The sequence below is a fragment of the Cnephaeus nilssonii genome, assembly GCF_951640355.1.
Source record: "Cnephaeus nilssonii genome assembly, chromosome: 5".
Lineage (NCBI taxonomy): Eukaryota > Metazoa > Chordata > Mammalia > Chiroptera > Vespertilionidae > Cnephaeus > Cnephaeus nilssonii.
The window spans coordinates 81,839,267-81,845,090 of NC_137076.1; positions in this window are offsets into that span (position 1 = coordinate 81,839,267).

The window sequence follows — 5,824 nt, forward strand, 5'->3', positions numbered from 1 at the left end:
GCACAGCCCGGCCCGCCCCCTCCCTCCTCCTCCCTCCTGGCTCGCCCGCCCGCCTCCCGCCCGCTTCCCCGCCTCCCCCCAACCCCCCCTCCCCCGGCGAGGAGGTGGAGCTACAGACGCTCCGGTCCCACTGGGAGGGGACCCCGAGCACCGCTCCCCAAAAGCCAGGAACCCCCTTTGCTGTCTTCCACTACCCGGGGCCCGGATACACAGGGCGACCCCTGGCTCTTCACTTTACACTTATCCCACCCGAGCCCCCATCTGGGACCCTCCCGAATTCCCTTCCTAACCTCACCAAACACCTGTCCCTACCCTGTCCCCCGGGAAGTCGAGGCAGAGGAAGCGTCTCCCCCAGTGCCTTCTTCCTTGGACATCTGCTTCTCCAGATCCATCCTCTTCCCGCCAGGACCCCCGATCACCCCGTGTGGCCCTCCCTTCCCACTGCGCTCCGGGGGAAGTCCACCCCTCCCCCTCTGGCCGAAGCCGCAGAGCGGTCAGCCTCGGCGGCCGCAGCTAACCGTAGAGGTGGGGCTATGGAGGGGACCTTTCGAAGTGGAGGGTTATGGGACTGGGGCCTCCTCTAGAATGAGAATGGGGGAATATGCAAGTGTGAGAAGGAGGTGACGCGTCTGAGTCGGGCTATTTGAGGGTCCCCCATCACCTGCCCTCGGGGCGACAGGGGGTTGGTGGCCCCACACATTTACCAGTGATATACACACATTCGCCCAGAGTCACGCGGGTCCCTGCCCCGCAAGGCCGCGCAGTGTCACATGCCCTCGCAGTGCCACACGTTCCCTGTCACACGCACACTCACCGAATCACACACAGTGTCACACGCAGTGTCTTACACATTTGGATACTCTTGTTTCTCTCGCTCGGCTCTGGCTCTCTTGCGCCATCTAGAGCTCTCGGAGCAGCTTGGGAACTCCCTTTCCTTAGCTCGAGGTTTGTGTACCCCAGGCTCCCAAGTGCCCCAGTTCGATATGACCTCCCGCCTTTTGCCGGCTAGAGGCATAGGCAAGGTGTTCTAGGTCAGAAGAATGAGGAAGTCTGTTCCTGGCAAAGCCTGGCGCTGGGTGTGGAAAGACCTATTATGGGATGACTGGTTGCTGGGCCTCTATTTGCCATAGCCTCTAACTCCTCCTCCTTGTCCTCCCCCATTTTCCCATCCATACCACTCTTCTATCCCTTGTTTCTTTCCTCTGCTTCCTCTCCTTCTCGTACCTGGCCTCTCTGGAACACTCTTCTGGGGAAGGGCGGGATTTCTGGCCAGCTAAGGAGGCAAGCAAGGACTGCCTAAGATCTCTCTCCCCAGAGCAGCCCCCCTCAACTGCACTTCCTTTCTGGCCTGGGCCCTGATCTAGTCCCCACCCCCAGCCCTCAGCCCCAGGAGCCCAGGACAGGGGCTCTGGATGAGAGGTAGGGTGAACTAGTGAAAGGAGAATCTGTCCTGTAAGTGGCTCCTCTCTGCCCCCTGCAAAACTCATACTCTCTCCATCACTGAGCACAGCTCCAAGGAAGGAATCAGTGGCCCAGAGAGAAGAAATCTCCCACAGAGGAGCTGCCTAGCCTCCCTGCCCCCAGCATGTGCCTGCTGCCCACTGCAGCAAGCCCGCCCTGGTCTGCTTGCTGGGAGCCATTCAAAGGCTCCTCTGTTCTCCTCCCTTGCTCAGGGCTGAGCAAGATAGGCAGCCGCAGAGCTGGGCAGGAAATGCTAATCTCCCAGATGTTCTCCTTCGTCCTCCCTGCTTCACCACCATCAAACCCAAATCCTGCACCAAGTGGTAGGAGCAGAACTGGGCCAGGGCAAACCAGGGTGTGCCCATTCTTCTCCCTGCCCCTATCCCCTCCTACCCAGCTGCCAGGCTGGGCTCTGTGGGGGACCGAGCCTGCAATGTAGATATGGGCATCAGAGCTGACTTGCCCAGGAAGGGGGGCTGGCAAAGGACAGGGACTGGGAGGTGGCATTTGAAGGGGAGGGAAGCCAGCCTCCTGGCCCCATACCAAACTGGGAGGAGAACCAGGTTGGCAAGTAGAGAATCGCAGGCTCCTGAAACCGACAGTTCCTGAGATTCCAGCTGAGACTGTGGCCTGGGATTGAAGCCTGGGGGGTGCTAGATGTGGGAGTGGTTGGGATGCTTGTGGCCTAAGGCTCTTGCTGTGACATGGTTGTACCTGGGATGTAGCTAAGAGGACTAGGATAATGGAGGGCCTGGCTTTGTAACAGAAAAGCTGTTGCCTCTGATTGCAATTGAAACACTGTCGTGATGCTGTGATACTGTGTGCCTAGGCTACAGCCAGAATAATTCCATTACCAAAGAGGCTGTTGCCAAGCTGTGTGTGTGTGTGTGTGTGTGTGTGTGTGTGTACATACATGTTGTGGGAAGGGCTGTAACTGAAATTGCATTGGACCTGAAGCTGTAGGTGTGAGGCCATCACACCAGAGACTGGCGATAGTTGAAAACCTGTTCTCTGCTGATATGACGTAAGTGGGGCTATAGCTGGATCCATTGCCTAGGTCCTAGGAGATGAGAGGCTGTTGCTAGGAGCCTGTACTTGGGAGGAAGGCTGTTACCTGGGATAAGAACAAGCTACTGTTGTGTATAAGACTGTAGCTGGGATGCTATTGGTCCTGAAGCTATAGCTGTGATGACAGCATACAGTGATTGGCTGTAGCTAAGATGCTATTGCCCAGGCTTGTGGCTGGGCTGTTACTGTATGCAGGAATCTAGCTGGGATGCTATTATGCCTGCAGCCATTGCTCTGAAGCTCGAGTGTAGCCGGGAGGCCATTTCCTGGTAATATAGCTGGACCACTGTTGTGTGGGGGCTGAAGCCCAGACTACGTTGCCTAGGAGATGAGAAGCTGTTCCCTGGGATGCTGTTCTGGGAGGCAGGATGCTACCTGAGATGGGAGCTGATCTGCTGTTGAAACTGATCTCCCCTGTTGTGCTTGGGACAGTTCCAAGTGGCTGTTGCTGGGTCTGTGGCTGACTGGGTGGGAGAAGGCAAGTGAATTCTGCCTTGAGGTCTGGGAGATGCCAGGAGCCCAAGGCTGAGCGGGGGCTGCCACTCTGGGGAGGCTTCAGCAGCTGCTCTGCTGTGGAGCTGGGAAGCCTGTTTTCATTACTGTTTTAACTCTTTTTTTAACCTTGTTTTTCTCTCAGCTGCACTTTCGCTCACTCATTAATTTTGGTATTTTTCTCACGGTATCTCAGCCCCTGTCACGGCTGCCATGGCAACAGGAGGCAGTGTGCACAGTGCCAAAATATCTGATCAAAAAATAACCAAAATAAGCAAACACCAAAACGGCTGTGCTGGGGACTATAGTCAAGGGAGAGCCAATGGCTCAGGTCCAGGAAATCCCAGGTTCCCAACGGACGCCTCTCACTATCCCCTCTTCCCAGGGAAGCTTTGCCGAACCTTCTGATAACCTGGGAGTCCTTTCCAAGGGCCCCCCACAACACATTCTCCCGGGACTCCAAGATTTCCACCTCCACTTTTTTATTTCCATAGTCAAATCCTGACTGATGGACAGAAGGGAGGCAGCTGCAACCTCCAGGACCACCCCCACCTCCTCAGGGGAGGTACTAGGGAGGGATGCCGAAGAAGTGTGTGGCACTCCTAGGCGTCTGGCCACCTCCAGCCCCAAGTTGCCTAGAGACATTCCTGAACAGCCCTGTACACTCACACCCACTTCAATTTCCCCTCTAATTTCCTGGGGCCTTCCAGTTTCCTGGGGGGCCTCCTTTCAAGTGGGCATATACCCCAGGAAGGATGAAATGATGGAGCCTCATGGGAGCAGAAAGAGGCAGAGCTCTTGGTACCGCTTGTCTTCCTTACTTATTTGCCCACGAATTTCCCTCTGAGGGAGCTTGTCTAGATGTCTGGAGCTCCGAGAACTGGAGGAGCAAGAAAGAGCCCCTCAAGTCTGCCTCAATCACATCACACAATTACCTCTCGGGCCCCTCTTCCTGATGCCCCCCCCCCCCAACAGTGAAAGTCTCACCCTCAACAGGTTTCCTCCCCTTCTAGAACTCACCTTCTGCTCCTCACTTTCCATTCCTCTCCTCTATCCCCCTCAAGAGCAGTACTGGCCTTGGCCTCCAGGCAGAGCCTCCCTGGGCCTGTTTCTATAGAAACCGGGTAGTCTGTGCACTGCGGGAAGAGGAGGGGAGAGAGGAGCAGGGAGGAGAGACCAGACCTCAGGGCAGACCCAGAAGAAGGGACGTGGGCACTGAGAGAAGAGGGAGCTGCCCCATCCAAAGGGAAGGTGGGGCCTTGATTTGGGAAGGGGAGAGAAGAGGTAGTGGAAGTTGCCTAGTATTCTGTCCTCCTGAGGAGGAGCCACACAACAGTTTTCTCTCCGGGTACAGGAAGGTGGGGTTTCTCCCCCAACCCCCAATCATTTTATTTTTAACCATGAACTGCCTTATCCGGGATGGATCTTTCCCGAGAGCCGCCAGTCTCTAAGACAGGGACCATAGAATGCCTTCCTCCTTCCAGCGTGCTCTGGAGTCTGGGCAGCCCCGGACCCCGTGGCCGCCGCTGACCCCGTGGCGTGCGGCTCTCAAAGGCTCCATTCATCTCTGGGGGCTGAAGGCGCCATTGTCCCCGGCGGGGGGCGGGGGGGACAGCGGGGGGTCTCGCCTCAGAAGGAAGGAATGCGTCTGGAGAAGTTGCCCCCAGGGCTTCAGTGTCCAGGTCCCCACCAGATCTCCACCGGGACCCCTTCACGACCCTGAGCCCTTTCCCTCACTAGCTCCCAGAAGCCTTCGCGCGTCTCCTGAGGGTGGGGACTGCCGGGCGCGGGGGAAGCCTGGCCCCACCCCTCCCGCTAACTCCAGCGAAGCTATTCTGGGACTGGGAGCTGTCCAGCACCTCGGGTCCTGACGGACCGCGGATTTCGCCTAGGTGCACTCGGACCAGAGGGTGCTCAGGGCCAGCCTTGGGGGCTCGGAGGCTCTCCTTCACCCCGGCTAAGGCACAAATCACACCCGGCCTGCGTGCAGCTCCACACAAGGGAGGCATGGATGCTGAGAACTAACCCAAGGAGCAACTTGACCCCTGCCCTATCTCAACAGAATTGAAGGGTCAAGTGCCTCCCGGCCACACTCCCTTGGGGATTCTGTTTCAAATTCGGCCGAAGAAAGAACCCGGAGAGGTCAGGCCCTTGCCTCTCCCCTCCCCCAGCTCTCCCTGTGCCTCCGTTTCTGTTTTCCTCCCTCTCCCCTCCATCCTCCTCTCTTTCCCTCCCTGCTGGGCTGGGGGCTGCTGAATTATCATTTCTCGGCTCTGCTAATGCGCTCCCTGCTGTGGGGAGGGATCATAATTCTGGGAGATGATTAAGTTTCAAATTGTTTTTCTTTGTGTTGTTGAAGATGAGGCTTTAATATGGTCCCTCCCCAGACAGGGGGCCTGGCCCGGCCCCAGCCGCCTGCTCCCATCCCTCCTCGGGTCTTCTCCTCTCTGATAGGCCAGGTTTGGGACCATGTCCCTGGGGTTCCCTCTAAACTTTTGTGTATGGGGGTAGGAGGGTGGAATACGAACCTACCCTTAACTCAGAAGGGAATACATATAATATAGTGGTGAGAAACACTGGTTTTGAAGTCTGACAAGTCAGAATTCAAATCCTAACTCTGCCACTTTTTACCTGTGTGACTGGGTAAGTACTTAAGCTACCTGAGACTCAGTTTCTTCATCTGTTAAATGAGACAGTTTAATGCCTCATAGAGTGCTTGTGTGGATTTAAAGTGATAATGCATGTAAAGTGCTCAGCAGAGTGCCTGGCTCATGGTAAAACTTGGCAAATATTAGTAGTTATT